The sequence below is a fragment of the Neophocaena asiaeorientalis genome, unplaced genomic scaffold (assembly GCF_003031525.2).
Source record: "Neophocaena asiaeorientalis asiaeorientalis breed wild unplaced genomic scaffold, Neophocaena_asiaeorientalis_V1.1 scaffold147, whole genome shotgun sequence".
NCBI classification, from domain to species: domain Eukaryota; kingdom Metazoa; phylum Chordata; class Mammalia; order Artiodactyla; family Phocoenidae; genus Neophocaena; species Neophocaena asiaeorientalis.
Window position 1 is genome coordinate 3,976,347 of NW_020173758.1, and position 20,289 is coordinate 3,996,635.

Here is a 20,289-nt window from a genome sequence, read left to right on the forward strand (position 1 = left end):
TTCTTTTCTGAGAAACCCACAAGTGACTAATCTTTCATTCTTGATAGGAAAAATGAGGAATATAGAGATTGACCACATATTCTTCCCAAATATTATGATGTAGCATAACCTTGTTCCTGGATCTCAAGTTTTAAAATGAAAAAGAAAACCTGACTCATTTTACCCGTGTTTTACAACCCTCATTTCAGGCTATAATCTGACTGAATAAATAGAGGAAACACAAAAAATGAGGAAAGGAAAAAGAAAAATACATAGCAAATTATCAAGATATTATTCTGTAATCTGCTAACCAAGTACTCATAGCTGGTTTCTTCTGTGTAAGGTGGCCATATTCTGCACCATGCAGCTACGTTATCTAATAAATCCTGACTGTGTAGTGTTTATTTGGGATCCCGGAGCCAAACTTCTCCTGTAGTAATGTGTGGCTCAATCATATTCTCAACCTTAGAATTTTGCTTAGAGACTCTGGTGTTCCTAGGAATAAAATTTTATTATATACCTTTAGAAGTGGTGGTAGTGAAATGGGGGATTATTGCTGTTTGTTCATTTGTTGGTTGGTTGTTGCTTTAGAAGAAGCATTTTGTCTATCACTGTGGGTAGGTGATTCATTAGTTGTGAATGTTAATTCATTAATTGTGAATTGCTTGTGAATTCCCTCTCTCCCTTCATCTGGCTCCTGGGAAGGAAGCTCTCTCTTGTTTCTAAGGAATTATTTTCCAATCCTCCTGCCCATCAAGCAAAGTTAGAAAAATAGATTATTTTGTCATTCTGGTAGAGGGATTTTTGGCTGAAGAAGCCCTTTTTGAGATATGAATTCATATTTTGAGAAAGAAAAGGACAGTGATAGTAGAGGCCTTATGTTTTGGGAGTGGGGTGAGAATGAGAGTTAACCCTCAGTCCTGAGTGGAAATGGGAAGGAGTGTGAAAAAACAAAAGTGAGTGCAGCTTCCACAGAGTAGAGGCCCTCTGAATAGGTAGGGTCTTAGAAGCTGAAGGCTCGTTTCTGCAAAGACCCAGTGCTAAGTTTCACACTTTTGAGGATCATGGCAAGTGTCCCCCATAACTTAGCCAGATAAAGTGGAAGTTGACCTTCCTTTGGAGCAACAGTCCTCAAAGGCACTGTGCTGTCTAGGCAGGAATTCTGATAAAAAATATGAAAGAGCACATAGTGAAAGATCAAAGTCTAATATTATATGACATTATGTAGACCCTAGATGGTCTCTTTATTTTTTTTATAAACCTTTTATTTTAGAAAAATTTTAGATTTACAGAAAAGTTGCAAAGGTAGTACAGAGAGTTCCCGTGTATCTCACATCCAGTTTTCATTATTATTAACATCTTAAATTAGTATGGTACATAGGTCAGGTTAATGAACCAATATCGGTCCACTATTAGTAACTAAAGTTCAAACTTTATTCATATTTCTTTATTTTTTACCTAATTTTTTTTATTGTTGCAAGATCCCATCCTCTATACCATGTTATATTTAGTTGGCATGTCTCCTGAGATTCTTCTTGGCTCTGGTAGTTTCTCAGAAATCCTTTTTTTAAAATGATATTAACAGTTTTGAGGAGTGCTGGTTAGGTATTTTGTCGAATGACCCTTAATGAAGACTTGTCTGATGTTTTTCTCATGATTACACTGGGCTAAGGATTTGGGGGAGGAAGACCACAGAAGTAAAATGCCATTCTCATTGCATAATATCAAGAGTATATGCTATCAGTCTGACATCACTTTTGATATTAAACTTGATCATTTGGCTGAAATAGTATTTGTCAGGTTTCTCCACTGTGAAGTTACACTTTTTCCCTCTCTCTTTTTCCATACTGTATTTGCGGGGGGCGGGGGGCGGGAACGGAGTGATAAGTCACTATAAGTCACTATAAGTCACTATAAGTCACTATAAAAGCTCATATTTAATGTTTAGAAAAAAGAAAATCAGTGGTTGGTGGGGAAGAGTGAATAGGTAGAGAAGTACGTAAAGGAGATAGAGTCTGATCTGTGCTTCAAAACAGAGGTAGGTTTGGATAGGCAGAAAGAACAGAGGATGGGGGTCATGCTCCCCTTCCTTGAAGACTGAGAATCTATATAAATTACCTGGAATTCTTCTGCATGGAAGCTTTTAAAATTCTCTCCCATGTATTTACTTAGTCAATAATTAATTTATATTAGTGTAGACTCGTGGATATTTATTTAATACTTTAGGTTATAATACAGTACCATTTTATTTTGTTACTCAAATTGTTCCAGCTTTAAACATTGAGAGCTCCTTAAGTTGGCTTCTGTGTTGCTTTAAGATTCCATTTGTGTGTGTGTGTGTGTGTGTGTGAGAGTGTGAGTATTAGTCGACTCAGGAGGCTGCTATAACAGAATACCATAGACTGGGTTGCTTAAACAACAAGAATTTATTTCTTACAGTTCTGGAGGCTGGGAAATCCAAGAACAAGATGCCAGCTCATTCAGTTCCTCAGTGAGGGCCCTCTTCCTGGTTTGCAGATGATTGCCCTTTTATTTTATGCTCACATGGTGGGGAGAGAGAGAGAAAGAGAGAATGAGAGAGAAAGAAAGAACAAGCTCTGATTTTAATGCCGTCATGGGGGCCCCACCTTCATCTAAACCTAATTATCTCTCAAAGCCTCCATCTGCAAATTGGGGGCTGGGGCTTCAACATATGAATTTGGAGGAGATACAAACATTCAGCTCATAACAGTGTGTGTATGTGTGTGTGTGTGTGTGTGTGTTACCACTTTCTTTCTGGCACTACAATTTGCTGCAGGCTCATCGTGTGTATTTCCTGCACAGTCTGGAAGCAACGATTTCTCCAAGGAGCCCTGGTTCATTTTATTGGAGAATGGTATTAGAAACCAAGATCTGGGCACTAGGTATGCTTACTACTACTGGAGTGTCATTGCTTCTAGGCCTTCTCAGCAGACAGAGCAAGGAAATATGTGTATGTATACGCACCCTCGTGTAGATAAATATCTATAAATATTTCCTATGTATCCATCTGTGACTATATTAAACTAAATGTGAGGTTCATACTGATGTCTTCAACTCTAATCCATTACTGCGTAGATCATCTAACCTTCTCCCCTTGCTTTTCTGTAACCTCTTATTCCAACGGTGAGAGAACTGACTCCCACCATCCACCATCCACCATCCACCATCCATTTACTTAATTGTTCAGTTTCAGTGCACATGTATAGCAGTACCAGAACTGTTAACCCATGATCCAGTGGGAAGCAACAATACATTGCTTTTGTAGTTACTTTTGCCTAGTTTTACAGACTCGGCTAATTTCCAAAGTTGCTTTGGTTAACACCTGTTCCCCCACTTCCTTCAGTGAGGTTATTTAGTGCATTTATAATACAGTTAGATTCTTTTGTCACAGTCTGCATTCTATCTTGGGATCTCTTGATTTCCTAAATAATTTCTTTTTAATTTGCATACATTAAGGTTTGCTATTGGTGTTCTGAAGTTCTATGGGTATTGATTGACAAATGCATTATGTCATATATTCTCTATTAGCATCAGGCAGAATAGTTTAATTATCCTAAAATATCTCCTTTATTTCATCTATTCAAACCTTCCCTCTTCTGGAACCCTTGGCAACTACCAATCTGTTTACCTATTCTACAGTTTTACCTTTTCCAGAATTTCGTTTAGATGGACTCACACAGTATGTAGCTTTTTCAGACTGACGTCTTTCACTTAGTAATATGCATTTAAGATTCATGCATATCTTTGTATGCCTTGCTAGCTCATTACTTTTATCACTGACTAGTATTCTGTTATTTGGATATACCACAGTTTGTTTAACAAAAAGAAAGACATCTTGGTTGCTTCCAACTTTTAGTGACTATGAATAAAGTTTCTGTAAACATGCATATGTAATATTGATTTTTAGCTTTATCTTATTTTTAAAACAATTTTGACATAATTTACATACCATAAAATTCATCCTTTAAAGATGTACAGTTAAGTATTTTTAGTACATTTACAATGTTATATAATCATCACCACTGTCTAATTCCAGAATAATCTCAGCATCCCAAAATGAAAACTTGTATCCATTAGAAGTTACTCCACAGTGTCCCTTGCCCCCAGTCCCTGGCAATCACTAATCTACTTTTTGTCTCTATGGCTTTGTCTATCTGGGGACATTTCATATAAATGGAATCATACAGTATGTTGTGTTTTGTTTCTGACTTCTTTAACTTATCATAATGTTTTCAAAGTTCATCCATGTTGTACCATGTAACAACACTAATTGCTCTTTATGTCTGAATAATAGTCCATTTTATGGATATAGAATACTTTGTTTATCCTTTCTTTAGTTGATGGACGTTTGGGTTGTTTGTACTTTTTGGCTATTAAGAATAATACTGCTCGGGCTTCCCTGGTGGCGCAGTGGTTGGGAGTCAGCCTACCGATGCAGGGGATGCGAGTTCGTGCCCCGGTCCTGGAGGATCCCACATGCCGCGGAGCGGCTGGGCTCGTGAGCCATGGCTGCTGGGCCTGCGCGTCCGGGGCCTGTGCTCCGCGGCGGGAGGGGCCACAGCAGTGAGAGGCCCGTGTACCGCAAACATAAATAAATAAAATAAATAAAATTTTAAAAAAAGAATAATACTGCTATAAATATTTATGTACAATCTTTATATGAGCATATGTTTTCATTTCTCTTGGGTCTATACCTAGGAGTTGAATTGCTGAGTCATATGCTAACTCTATGTTTTACTCTTTGTGGAACTGCCAAACTGTTTTCCAAAGCAGTTTTACTATTTTAAATTCCCACCAGCAATGTATGAAAGTTTCAATTTCTCTCCATCCTCACCAATACTTGTCATTGTCCATTATTTTTATTATAGCCATCTAAGGGGTATGAAGCAGTATCTTACTAGAGTTTTGATTTCCATTTCTCTAATGACTAATGATGCTGAGCATATTTTCTTGTGCTTCATGTGCAGATTTTTGTATGAGCGCAGTTTTCAAATCAATTTGGCAAATACCTAGAAGCATTATTGTTGGATTACGTGTTAAGACTATGGTCTCTTTATTTTTATTCAATCGAATAAATATGATATGAATTGCAACCAACATTTGTGGAAAAACTCCTACCTGTTACAAACTATGACAGCTAGCCATTTGTTAGCCAGAGAGGAGGCAGAAAGTTCCTATTACCCGTGTCGTTCTTCCCTGAGTGGGGAGGAGACATTTCACCCTCTAGGGAAGCTTGGAGAAGCGTTGGGATACTTTTGGTTTAACAACGACCTGTGTGCTACAGGCATTTATTGTCTGAGGCCCAGTCAATATTGTGCAGTGCGTGAAAGAGTCTTGCACAATCAAGAAAAGCCCTATCTCAAATGTCATTGAGCGTCCCAGATGAAAATAACAGCCAGACGTATGAGTCAGCAGAAACCAAAAGGTAGAAAAAAGTGAGGGGTAGAATTCAAAATTTGCAAGTGATGGAAAGAAAATAGTGGTTAAGGACAACTTCCTGGGACTGAGAGGTGATATGATCTTCCTAGAGCTGTCTTGAGTCATGTCATCTCTGGGATGTCATGACATAACGACCCCTGGGTCACTTGAGAATCTTGTTTTCCTTATTTATATTTTGTATCTTCATCCTGACCACCTAACATTATGTAGATTACCTAAGTGAGTGTCAGGTTTTGCAATCAGGAGATGCTAACTAGCATACCTTTTTTCCCCCATAAAGATATGGAGAGGGTGGAATTTGAAGAGGGAGGTCCACTTTACTCTGAAGTTATTCATTATAAGCTGTTAGGACTAATATTTGCATGTGGTTAAAATGTTACAAGTAATGGTGGTATCTTTAAATATTAACCTGGCAAACTCATTATTTGGGATACTTTGATTTGTTGTTTTTTTACTATGTAATTCTAGTAAATTGGTTTCTGAGAAAACTACACATTATGAAATGGAAGCAAATTTCACACCAAATATTTGGGGAGGAGAAAAAAAAAGCCAGTACTTTGCAAGTTTACTCACACTGTGTGGTTTGTTGTTTCAGAAAGCTTAGTATTTCACAAATGTATTCAACATTATAAATCATGAAAAAAGAAATAGAAAAAAGAATAGAAAAAAGTGAAAACTTCTCAATAACACCCATAGGTAAGAATTATAGCTTAAGTTGTGGTTAAAGTAGGACTTTGTCAAAAGTATAACCAAGGTACATTCTGTATACACTAAAGCATTTACTTTCCATATACTTGAATTTTCCATGTTACCAAAATGCTGAAGTCATTTTTTCCCTAGTGATTAGAACCTGGAATATATTGTTCTGTATTATCAAGCAGCCAAGGCAATAAGTAGTGGTTAAGCCATGTGGTAGTCTATTCCATTGGTGGTCCCGGATGAATTAGTCACCTGGTATTTGTCCACTTGTGCAGTCCTTTCCCTGTGAATCTGGACTGGACTAACAATGTGCTTAACTAAAAGAATAGGTCTAAGGTGACTGTGCTAGTTCCAGGCCTAAGCCTTAAAAAGTCTGGCAGCTTCCACTTTTGCACTCATAGGAGCCTTGACCCTCTAGACAAGAAATTCAGCTATGCTTTTGGAAAGGCCATAAGGAGCAGCGAGGAGAGTGAGAGGCCCTGAGACTACATGAAAGAGAGATGCCTAGCCCTCAGAGAGATAGATGCCTAGCCCTCTCAACCTCCCTGTTGCCCACAGCTGACTTGCCCGCTGAATTTACCTACAAAAGTGACCAGCAATAGGACCATCAGAAGAATCAGAAGCTGAGCCCAGCCCAGACTACAAACGTGTAAGCAAATAAAACAGTTGTTTCAAGCCAGTAAGTTTTGGCAATGAATGACCAGAAAAAGCACTTACAGAATATCTGACACTGCATAGTTTGCCAAGGAGGTACAAAGAATAGATGATGGAGTGATGCATGTTTGACTTCCAGGTTTATTTTATTTTATTTTGTCTTATTTTATTTAAATTTTATTTTATTGAGGTAAGAACACTTAACCTGAGATGTACTCCCTTAACAGTTGTTAAGTGTAGAATACCATATTGTTGACTATAGGTATGACGTTGTACAGCAGATCTCTGGAACTTGTTCATATTGCTTAACTAAAACTTTATGCCTACTGGTTAGTAACTCCTCTACCCTCTCCCCCCAGCCACTGGCTACCGCCTTTCCACTCTGATTCTATGAATTTGGATATTTTAAATACCTCATATAATTGACTTCCAGGTCTTGAGCTTCCAGTCTTGAGTATACTGTACATCTTTTCACTGAAAGTTTTAGAAACTACATTTTTTATTAGTAATATATTTTAGCTACATTTTAGATTATCCAAAATATAGCATGGAATATTAATTATATTTAGCATTTTTGTGAGTGAATAAGTTTTCATCTTCTAATAAGTAGCTTATAAATGAACTTTTGGAAGGCATTAGTCTACTGAGTGTTGTCTGTATCATCACATATAGTACTTCAAGGTATAATTTTCAATTATTGCAGTAATTCAGGCAAGGGAGAAATTTGGACCTGCCTGAGCAATTCAAGAAAGGTGCAAGGTACCCGGAACTGATAGGAAGGAAAGAGTTGGAGTGAGCCAGGTGTAGAAGAACAAGACAGACATTCTGAATGAGGTGTGACATGCTAAATGAGGCACAGTGGCCTGGGGGAAGCTGCCATCTTAGAAGGGTACTTAAAGACTTGGTTTAGATTCACACTGGATGGGTTAAGAGGATTTTAAAGGAATTACCCAAAGGTAACTTAACAAGGAAATTACATGATTAGGCCATGTTTTAGACTTATGAATTTGGCAGCAATTCTGAGGACAGAGTAGAAGAGGGAGAGGTTTAACAAAATCATGAAAAATCTTACTGACATCCAGTGTTTTCAGAAACTTTCTCTAGTATTCAAAAGAGATTTTTTAAAACAGAAGTATAAAATAATTGCAATAAATAGTAATAAGTACTTTTGCTATTTAGTCAAATACTTTCATATAATGTCATAATAACAACAAATTAGAAAGACTACCATATCTTCTTGATCAAAAAGTTAATTCTTTGGTCATGTAACTTTAATGATCATCCTGGGCTGTTCCATGATACCGTAACTAAAGAGATGTATACTTTTTGCAACCATAACCTTTGTCATCCTCAAGCAATTTTGTTTATGTTGACTTTCCTTAGAAACTTTATAGTGCTTGTACATGTATATATGTATTTTTCTTTCGGTCTCTTATGCTGGACATGATTTTTCATATTTTGACAAATGTTAAACAGCAGAGCATTTTCTTACACATTTAAATGTCACTAAATAAATATGAATGTGTCTTCCTGTAATGAAAAAAGATGTTCAAGACAAAGAAATTCAGGCAGACTCTAAAGGAATAACTGAGTCAGGATGAAAAATAAAACGAAAAATGTTCTCCCTATCTCTCAGCTTAGTCCAAAGTATCTCTTAGAACATCTTAAAGGTATCCTCTATGAACATATACCTATACTTCATATTATTATTTGTAATTGCATAGGGAGTATCACAAGAACTGAGAAAAATATCTTGTTAAAATGTATTACCTTTATAAAATTTGTAACCAAAGATTTATTTATGCACAAATACTCTTCAAAGGGCAGGCCTCGTGTTCAATACCCAGTTATGGCTAGAGTTAGTGCTAGAAAGGAAGGTCCATAAGGTCTGTCCAATTTATATTCCTAGGACGATGAGCTGTGTTAGGATTTCTTCTAACACACAACCTGAATATTCTATTCTATACAACTTTTTAGAATTTGGTGGAAGCCTTTCCAAGTTAGGTAAAGCTTTTTAGAGGGCTTAGTATTTAGCTAAATTTCCTGGATTGGTCTTGGAGCTAATTTAGGCTTTAGTGACATGTAATAACAACTTGAGACATTTCCTTGGCCAGAATTTATGTGATATGTGCTTCTGTGATTTAGAGTGTTATGTTGTATCACTGGATTACAGATAATCCATTTCCCATTGAAATATGTAGCCACAAACTTTAAATGAATAAAGAATGAGTCGAATGAGAAGCATAGCAAATGTTGCTAAAATGCAAAATCTGCATATATTTTTAGATTTGTCTACATTAGGACCTATACTATAAAATATGGAAATTCTTTTAAAATCTGGAGATACTGCATGGTTTTGGAAGGCACTCCTCTAAATGGATCTAATTTAGGTTTTAAGTATTGTTTGGGATAAAATATTAAAGGTAGCTTTTGATTTGAGATATTTAAATTAGAGTTGCCTGTAGATTAACTTCAAAGATTAAAACTCATAATCAGCTGTTAATTCTAATTCTTTTTACTGTCATATAAGTGTAAAATTGTATTTTTATCTCTAAGGTAACATAATGAACCATGAATCTACAATTTGAAAAACTGTATACTAATGAACTTATAATTCCCTTGTGCATATGTTGGAAGGCTTTTTTTCAAAGCATATCTGAAAGTATAAAGAATCTCTTTTTAGTGTTTGATTAGCAGCAAAATTAGTGAGTTAGAAACATTATTCATACTACAATAGAGATGTAGGCAAGTTGGAAACTCTCCAATTGGGTATTTGGAAACAGGGACAACTTAATTGTTCTGAGGTTGAGAGACAAATTATTGATTACATTTTCCCACTAAAGTATTCCCTTTAAAATTAAACTGAAATTTGCGGGGTGGGTGGTGGTAGTGGTGGGATGAACTGGGAGATTGGGATTGACATATATACACTAATATGTACAAAATAGATAACTAATAAGAACCTGCTGTGAAAAAATAAATAAATAAAATAAAATTGAAAAAAATTAAATTAAACTGAAATTGTTGGTACCTTTTGCTAAGGAAACACTCATCCTCTACTGGAAAGTGCTTGGCAAATGGTAGGTGCTCAATAAATATTTTCAAAATGAATGCTAAATGCAAATATGTCCACTAATTATGAATCTTCTGCTGCTTATTTGAATTTAATAAAAATTGTGTTTTATTTTTCTATTGTACAGATTAGACACAGTAAAGAGATATGAATGTTGATGCCATTTTTGGTGATTTTATGAAGCAAATTTGTCATTTGCAAATTTTGACTCAATATTTATATTTCTAGTGTACAAATAACTGATTTCTGGAAAATATTAAAAGCAATTTTTTGTGTATCAAATGCTTTGATCTTTTCAATAATGCCTCTTGAACATGAATTTTTAAAATATAAACCCGAGCAATGAAAGAAAGAGTACAAGTGTCTAGATATTAAATGAAATGTTTAGAGGTGTATATCTTAAGCTATATCCACTCAAACTGAAAATAAGAATTTTCTGGGCAGCATAAGAAATTATGGTAGAGTGAGTTGCCTCTGTGTGTGTGAGTAGGTATGTACTTGGGTTAGTGTTCTGTTTGTTTTACAGTAAATGGAAAAATAAATGATACTTCTTGTGGCTGAGAATTTTAGTGTCCTAAGTTGTGTATGTATTAGATGAGAAAAAGTCCTTAAATATTCAAAATTGGTATTATTGGTATATACATTAAAGAAGTTCTTTCACTGAATAGGAGAAGCAATGCTTACAGCAAGCTTGGAGTTGGGTGAGGAGAAAGAGGGACAAAGATGAACAGGAATAGAAGTAAAGATAGCCATGAACTAACCAAAAGTGTGAAAAATACTTTTATTACTCATTGGACAAGAAAATTACAGAATCACAGATGCAGAAAATCCACACATTTTGATGTGTGTAATTTAATTTCAGTTTAAAAGATGCTGCTAAATAGAAGAGAAACAAATTCAGATATTTCCAAATGAGGCTTGCATCCAGAAGAAGGGATTTCAGGCTTTACTCAAGTCTATCACTAAATGTATCTGATACCATCATTAAGTATGTATTAATAAGCTAACACTTATGTATGTACAATACTATGTTAGATGATGAGACGACAGAGAATCGTTAGACATAGTTAAGAATCTTAAATTTTCCAATCTTATTAGAAATCTAAGAGACACCTATAGAAAGAAGATAAGATCTGGTATCATCTGCTATGTTCCAAATATGTGTACAAATAATAAGTGCTATATTCAGCTATGATAGAAGGTGAAATGTGATAAGTGTTAAAACCAAGTAACATGCGAGCACAAAAGGTGGAGAGCTTAAAATAGGGGAAGAGGAAATGGGATTTTAATACACTAAGTTTTCATGTAGAGGGAACAGTATAGCAAAGGTACTAACGTAAGAAAGATGGAGCAAGATTGTGGAGTTGCCCTGAATGAGCATACATACAGGGTGTACGGTGGTGTAAAAGCCTTAAAAAAGTAAGTTGACTGTAGTAATGGAGAATTTCAAATGTTGGGATAAGAGGTATTAATTGTGTTAAATAGACCTGTAAAACTGTTCAAAGTCTTTCAAGACTCAAATCCTGGTGTAACATGATGAGATGTTGGTTTAAGATGAAAACTCTGGTAGTGGGTAATGAAAAGAATAAAGTGAAGGTGTGGAGACAAGTAAGGAAGTTACTATAATAATCCAGGTGATAGGGATTAAGAATCTGAACTAGGACAATAACAGAATGAATGGAAGCAAGAGGTAGATGATGTTGCAGAGATGAAATAAAAATAGTGTGCAAGCAAATAGTTGTTAGGACAAATAAACAAAATAAAAATGTTAGTAACTACTATTTGTTACACATTTTTACATCCATATTTATTGTCTTTCTGAAATTCTTGGAAAGGTACAATTTTCTAAGACTAAACCAGGAAGAATTAGAAAATATAAACAGACCTATCACAAGTGATGAAATTGAAACCATAATTTAAAATCTTCCAACAAACAGAACTCCAGGACCAGATGGCTTCACAGGCGAATTCTATCAAACATTTAGAAAAGAGCTAACACTGATCCTTCTCAAACTCTTCCAAAAAATTGCAGAGGGAGAAACACTCCCAAATTCATTCTACAAAGCCACCATCACCCTGATACCAAAGCCAGGCAAAAATATCACAAAAAAAGAAAATTATAGACCAATATCACTGATGAACATAGATGCAAAAATCCCGAACAAAATACTAGCAAACAGAATCCAACAGCACATTAAAAGGATCATACACCATGGTCAAGTGGGATTTATTCCAGGGATACAAGGTTTCTTCAATATATGCAAATCAATCAATATGATACACTACACTAATAAATTAAGGAATAAAAACCATATGCTCACCTCAATAGATGCAGAAAAAGCTTTTGACAAAATTCAACACCGATTTATGAGAAAAGCTCTCCAGAAAGTGGGAATAGAGGGAATCTACCTCAACATAATAAAGGCCATATATGAAAAACCCACAGCAAGCATCATACTCAATGGTGAAAAACTGAAAGCATTTCCACTAAGATGAGGAACAAGACAAGGACGTCCACTCTCGCAACTCTTATTCAACATAGTTTTGGAAGTCCTAGCCACAGCAATCAGAGAAGAAAAAGAAATACAAATTGGAAAAGAAGAAGTAAAACTGTCACTGTTTGCCAATGACATGATACTATACATAGAAAGTCCTAAAGATGCCACCAGAAAACTACTAGAACTAATCAATGAATTTGGCAAGGTTGCAGGATACAAAATCAATGCACAGAAATCTCTGATATTCCTATACACCAACAATGAAAAATCAGAGAGAGAAATTAAGAAAACACTCCCATTTACCATTGCAACAAAAAGAATAAATAAAATACCTAGGAATAAACCTGCCTAAGGAGGCAAAAGACTTGTACTCAGAAAACTATAAAACACTGATGAAAGAAATCAAAGATGACATAAACAGATGGAGAAATATACCATGTTCTTGTATTGGAAGATTCAATATTGTGAAAATGACTATACTACCCAAAGCAATCTACATATTCAGTGCAATCCCTATCAAACTACAAATGGCATTCTTCACAGAATTAGAACAAAAAATTTCACAATTCATATGGACACACAAAAGACCCCGAAGAGCCAAAGCAATCTTGAGAAAGAAAAACGGAGCTGGAGGAATCAGGCTCCCTGACTTCAAACTAAACCACAAAGCTACAGTAATCAAGACAGTATGGTACAGGCACAAAAACAGAAATATAGATCAATGGTACAGGATAGAATGCCCAGAGATAAACCCACGCACATATGGGCACCTAATTTACAGCAAAGGAGGCAAGAACATACAATGGAGAAAAGACAGTCTCTTCAATAAGTGGTGCTGGGAAAATTGGACAGCTACATATAAAAGAATGAAATTAGAACACTCCCTAACACTATACACAAAAATAAAATCCAAATGGATTAAAGACTTATACGTAAGACCAGACACTATAAAACTTTTAGAGGAAAACATAGGAAAAACAATCTTTGACATAAACTACAGCAAGGTCTTTTTTGACCCACCTCCTAAAGTAATGGAAATAAAAACAAAAATAAACAAATGGGACCTAATAAAACTTAAAAGCTTTTGCACAGCAAAGGAAACTATAAACAAGACAAAAAGACAACCCTCAGAATGGAAGAAAATACTTGCAAATGAAACAACAGACAAATGATTAATCTCTAAAATATACAAACAGCTCATGGAGATCAATATCAAAAAACAAACAATCCAGTTTAAAAATGGGCAGAAGACCTAAATAGACATTTCACCACAAGAACAAAAACCAAAACAAAAAACTAAAAATAGGACTACTATAAGACCCAGCAATTCCACTACTGGGCATATACCCTGAGAAAACCATAATTCAGAAAGAGTCATGTACCACAATGTTCATCGCAGCTCTATTTACAATAGCCAGGACATGGAAGCAACCTAAGTGTCCATCAACAGATGAATGGATAAAGAAGATGTGGCACATATATACAATTGAATATTACCCAGCCATAAAAAGAAACAACATTGAGTTATTTGTAGTGAGGGGGATGGACCTAGAGTCTGTCATATAGGGTGAAGTAAGTCAGAAAGAGAAAAACAAATATGGTATGCTAACACATATATATGGAATCTAAAAAAAAAAAAAAGGTACTGATGAACCTAGTTGCAGGGCAGGAATAAAGAGACAGACATAGAAAATGGACTTGAGGACATGGAGTGGGAGGGTGAAGCTGGGGTGAAGGGAGAGTAGCATCAACATATGTATACTAACAAATGTAAAATAGTTGGCTGGTGGGAAGCAGCAGCATAGCACATGGAGATTGGTTCAGTGTTCTGTGATGACCTAGAGGGGTGGGATAGAGAGAATGAGAGTGAGACTCAAGAGGGAAGGGATATGGGGACATATGTCTGCAAATGGCTGATTTGCTTTGTTGTGCAACAGAAACTAACACAGTACTGTGAAGTAATTATACTCCAATAAAGATCTATTAAAAAAATAAAATTGTCTTTCTTATAATGTAATTTTCCAGTGTGTGTGTCAGAGCAATGCCAACCTAATAAACTGAGTTACTTCAAATATATTTTATGCAAAGATATTTGCATTATTTTGAAGTAGCAGAGCATCAATTTGGGGTATGGAAAGGTTCTCTCTAATGAAGAAGGGATAATAGGCAAAATCTGATAGAAATTCACATTTCATGTGAAATGTATGGAGTATATGTATGTGTGTGTGTATATATATATGTATAAATATATATAAATAAATAAATAAATATATATATATATAAAATACTCCCCATCAGCTTTATATCTGAAAAGATTATTGAGAATCATTGTTGGAAAATGTGTTGGAATAAGGAAGTTTATTCACCACCTAAACCAATTCATTTGAAGTGGGATTAGATATCATCTGTTTAATAATGAGAAAAACCAAAAAAATAAAGGCCATACCTGAATATCTTAAATAACAATACAAGACAATGGAAAAGAAGCATCTGCTTGCCCTGGTGAAAGGGCTTTTTTCTGAAAATGATTTGCTGCAGGAACCAAAAGGAAATATTAGAAAACAATCAGTGTTCAAAAAAGTATGCAAGAAATCATTGTTTTTTACAAAACAATAGAAGAAAGTCATTAGAGAGGCAATGTTCAAGTGAAATGGTAAAGGAATGACTTAAAATAAGAAAGAATTGTAAAGAAATTAAAAATTATATTAAAAGAATAACAATCCATTGATATCTCAAAAAGCTTAATGATGATGTAGAGGATAAGTTTGAATCAAATAAGAAAGAGAAGAACAATAAAACAGTAGAAAATGACTTTTGCTATTTTAGTCTCTGATGTTTTAATTAAACATAAAATGCATTATGGAGAAATTTGAGAATAAGATAAACTCCATGGATCTTTTCTCCAGAAACAGGTACACATGCATATACACCTAAAACTCTTATCAATTTTAAAAGGTTCACAGACCTCCCAAACTGCACACATGTGCCCTATGTTAAGGTGAAGAATTCCCATTATGCAGTGGATCTCAATAATCTAGTTCAATATTTCCAAAACCAGTATTCCATGGAATACATTTTTTCCCCAACTGGCTAAGACCTAAGTGTCCAATACTCAAGTTTGGGAACTGATAGAATAAGCAATATTAAGCAGATCCCACTACTTCATTACTTCTCAGAGCCTTATATATGCAATGTATCAATACCTAACTGTTTTTAAAAATACTTACTCTCTGCCAGACAATAAGTGTTCAGTATAATATATATTCATCTTACAGTCCTCAGAACAGTCCTATAAGTACTGTACTGTTATTTTTCCTCTTTCAATGACATGGAAAGTGAGGTTAAATAACTTGTGAAAATTCACACAGCCTGTCAACTGGGGGAGCTAGGATTCAAACAATCTAGTTTAGAGTCTGTGTTATTAACCACTACAATAAAGACAGGAAGCAGGGCATATAGGGACTATTAAACTTTTGTATTTTGAGGTGAACCTATTAATATTCCACAGAAGTAGTATTTTATAGAGCATATATGGAAAGTGTTAATATGATTAAGTAGTTGAATAAAATATAAACATAATGCGAAACTTACACACACACACAGTTACATAGCTTTGAAAACTAACAAAATACAGAAAATGTTTACAAAACGTGATCATTTTATTAGGCAACCAAAAATATCTCAACATATTCTGGGCAGAAATTATGCTTTCTATATTCCTTGTTAACAATGCAAAGAAACTAAAAATTATTAACTGTATTAGTTATGCTATAATTATAGCTGCTGATACAGAGCCTCAAAATAACAGCTCTTAAATGAGTTAGAAGTTTATTTTTGTCACACAAAGAATTCTATCATAAACCATCAGGGTGGATAGGGCAGCTCCTGGTATCAGTGACCCAGGCATCTTCTACTTTCTTATTCTACACACCTCAACCTTTTGCTTCCACATCGTGGTCTAAGTTAGCTGCTTCAGCACCTCTCTCCTTCATGTCTGCATTTCAGGTATTGAGAAGAAGGGAGCACACTCTTTCATTTTCAGAGTAAGCATTTATATCACTTCATCATTCCATCACTTTCACTCAGGTCTCCTTGTGGAACTATTACATGGCAACACCTAGCTTCAAGAGCAACTAGGAAGTAGTAGTCTTCAGGATGGTGACCACGTGCTCAGCTAAAAAACATATCGCCACATAAGAAGGGGATAACAGATATTGGGATGTTGGGGCAACCAATAGATTTGGCCAATCTAGAAGAAAATATTCTCTTTACTCAGATACACAATGAAATCAAAACTATAGTTACAGCAGGTTTAAAACTGGTGGGATGCTGCCAAATTTACACTCAGAAAAAAATTGAATGCTTAAATGATCTTATATTAAACAAGAAAGAATGAAAATGAATTAATCACTCAAGTGAAGAAGTTAGAAATAATTCTTTAAAATGAGTAGAAGAAAAGCAGGGAAAAATTAATAAAGATAAAATTGCAGGTTAATAATTTATAAATGAGAAAAAACAGCAGAATGGTAAATAAATGTAAATGCTGGCTCTGCAAAAGACCATTAAAAGAGACAAACTGCAGAAAACGCAAGTCAATAAAAAGGGAAGATGCAAGCTCTTTACATTATGTATGAAAGAGCGAATATAATCACAAACACAAAGGAAGATTTACAATCATAAGCATATATCATCACCTAGTGCAGTGCCTACCAGAACACCTAAAACAAGTAACAGGAGCTTAGTTTTAATTAGTTAATAGGCCCTAGCCTACAAAAAGCTCTTTCTATAAAGTAATTAATATATAAATCTGTTATAGTAAAAAAATCAGTTTAAGATGTTAGAAATATGAAGCAGAGAAGGAAGGAAATCAATATTTTTGTAGCACATTCTGTATACCCGGTACTTTACATACTTTTTCTCATTTATTTAAGCTTCACAACCCTGTAAGGAAAGATTACTATATTTCAAAGCTGAGGAAACAGATTCAAAGAGGTGAGTAGTTTGTTCAATCTCAGGATCTAAATGATTGAAATAGTGTCTGTTCAGGTTAGTCTGCCTAACCTGAAAGCTGATGTTCTTTCCACTGCTTTGTACTTTTTGCTCATTCTAAGACTTCTCTTTGCCAAGAAAATCTTTTTGAGTTCCTTATATCTAAGCAGGCCCATTTAATCTAGTTTATTTTTTCAAATAGCAGGGATTTGTATACAACTTCTTTTGAAAAAGCAGTTTACTGCTCAAAAAATTTTTTATTATTTTTTTTAGTTATTGCATCTAGGTGGGAGGGAACTTACCTAAGGCAGAAGTTTCTCTCAGATCACAGGACAAATCATATTGCTTCTAATCAACTGGTATACTTTTTATCTTTCAGACACTGGTCTCATAACTGACTGCTTCTTTACTCTTTGGCTTGTGAGAAGCTCAAAAAACAGGCAGGCTTTTCCCAAAACCCTGCAAAACCCATGCGTGTTTTGTGTACTAACCTTATCTCTGATTTTATTTTCTCTAAGCTTTTTAATTTCTGTTTGATTTTAATATGTTTATTATATCCATGATGTTCCAAATACTTTTGCAAGCCATTTAAAATAGTATATGTACTAAAATGTTGATTGGACAAAACATATATATAGGGCTTCCCTGGTGGCGCAGTGGTTGAGAGTCCGCCTGCCAATGCAGGGGACATGGGTTTGTGCCCCGGTCCGGGAATATCCCACATGCCACGGAGCAGCTGGGCCCGTGAGCCATGGCCGCTGAGCCTGCGTGTCCGGAGCCTGTGCTCCGCAGCAGAAGAGGCCACAACAGTGAGAGGAAAAAAAAAAAAAAAAAGAAAGGAAAAGGTAGTAAGTATATGAGTAAATATAAATGAATATTAATATTAAGTAACAATACTAATGTCTTGAGCACTTTACAATGTTATATAATTAAGTGCATAATAATAATAAAAATTATCTCAATGAGGATAATATTTTCATAATGTATACATAAATCATAACATTACACACTTTAAAAATCTTAAAATTTTATTTTTACCTCAACTATACCTTAATAAAGCAGAGAAGAAGATAACACAAAAGGGGAGAAGGGAATAAATTGAGGCAAACCATTCCAAGATCGCAGCAATGAAAAAGCAATAATTTATAGACAAGGATGCATATTTTAGTAACTATGGCAATCACAGAAGAAAAAAGAACATAGAACTAACAAATAGTAGGGAAACAGAATGGCAAAATATAATTAACCCCGAAGAAGTTAAGAAAGGACATAAAAGTATAAAACAGATGGGTTATATAGAAAACAAATTATATAATACCTATCAACCCCCTCAGTAACTCTACTAAATAAAAAGGCATTAAATATTCTGACTAAAAGACAGAAAATAAAACTTAACTATGCTACTTATTAGAAATATGTCTTAAGTATAAGGGCACAAAAAGAGTGACTGTAAAAGGATATGAAAAGATATATAAGAATGTATTCAAAAGGAAGTTGGGTATTACATTAATATAAGACAAACTCGGTTTTAAGAGTAGAAGAATTTGTACAGAAAAAAGAACTATTTCATACTAATAGTAGGTCAAAGCAACAACAGAATATACAATTGTAAATTTGTATACACCTATTAACATAGCAAATATATATTATGATAGATAGATATAAGCAAAAGTTGACACAAGTAAAAAGAGAAGCAAACAAGTCCAAAGCATATGAGAGAGTTTAACTCACCATTATTCATAGCTGATAGAACAAACAGACAAAAACATTGTAAGAATATAGATCTGAACAACACAGGAAATTATTTATTGGCATAAATTGAACAGTGCATACAATCATGATAGAATATACATTATCTTTAAATGCATATTGAATATGCACCAAAATCTAAACTTGGCAAGTTCCATAAAAATAAAAAGAATTCCAAAAAAAAGTTTCAAATAATTGAATAATACAGAGTATAGGCTTCTGGCCACTGCTGAATTAAGCCATAAAGTAATAACAGAGATAACTAGAGAATCTCCAACTTTTGGAAATTAAGCAATTTAGTTTGCATGATTGAAAGACAAAACCACAGTGGAAATCAGAAAATCTTAGGAACTAAATAATAATACAGCACATGAAATCTTAGTTACAGCAATGTTCTCTAGAGACAATTTATAGTTTTAACATCTTATATTGGAAAAGAAAGGGCTAATAATCAATATCAAAGTTTCCATCTCAAAAAGCTAGAAAAAGGAACAGCATATTAAACACAGAATACTAGTTTGAATGAAATAAAAATAAAAGTAGAAAAAGATGAAATAGAAAGAAAACACACAACAGAAAAATTCAACAAAATGCAAAGTTGTCTTTTGTTTTTGAATAATAAAATTGATTATTACTTGGAGATAGGAGACAGGCCTGACCAAGTTTTTTTAAAAAAAAAAGAGAGAGAGAAAATAAATTTTACAAAAATCAGGAACAAAAGTGAGATGTCATTATAGGTTCTATCAATATTAGAAAGATAATAAAGGATGTTTTGAATGACTTTACACAAATACATTTGACAGTTTAGATGAAAGGAATAGATACCTTAAAAAACAAAATTTGCCAAAGACATCAGGAAAAGTAATCGAAAATTAAATAATTCTGTGTCTATTTTAATAATGGAACTGATTATTGAAAATTTTACACAAAAAAATCCTGTCAAGTTGATTTCACCAGTGACTTCTTCCAAATATTTATGAAGAAACAACACCAATTCTACAGAAAAACTTCCCATTCTTTTTATGAGAGCTGTATAATTCCAGAAAATCTGGAAATATTAAAAAAAATTAAAATCACACGAATTTTTTTACATGAACACAGATGAAAAAAAATCCTGCACCAAAAAGTGCAGTGTGTTAAAATGAGTCAGTTTTATTCCATGAATTGTAATGGTGTTTTAGCAACAAA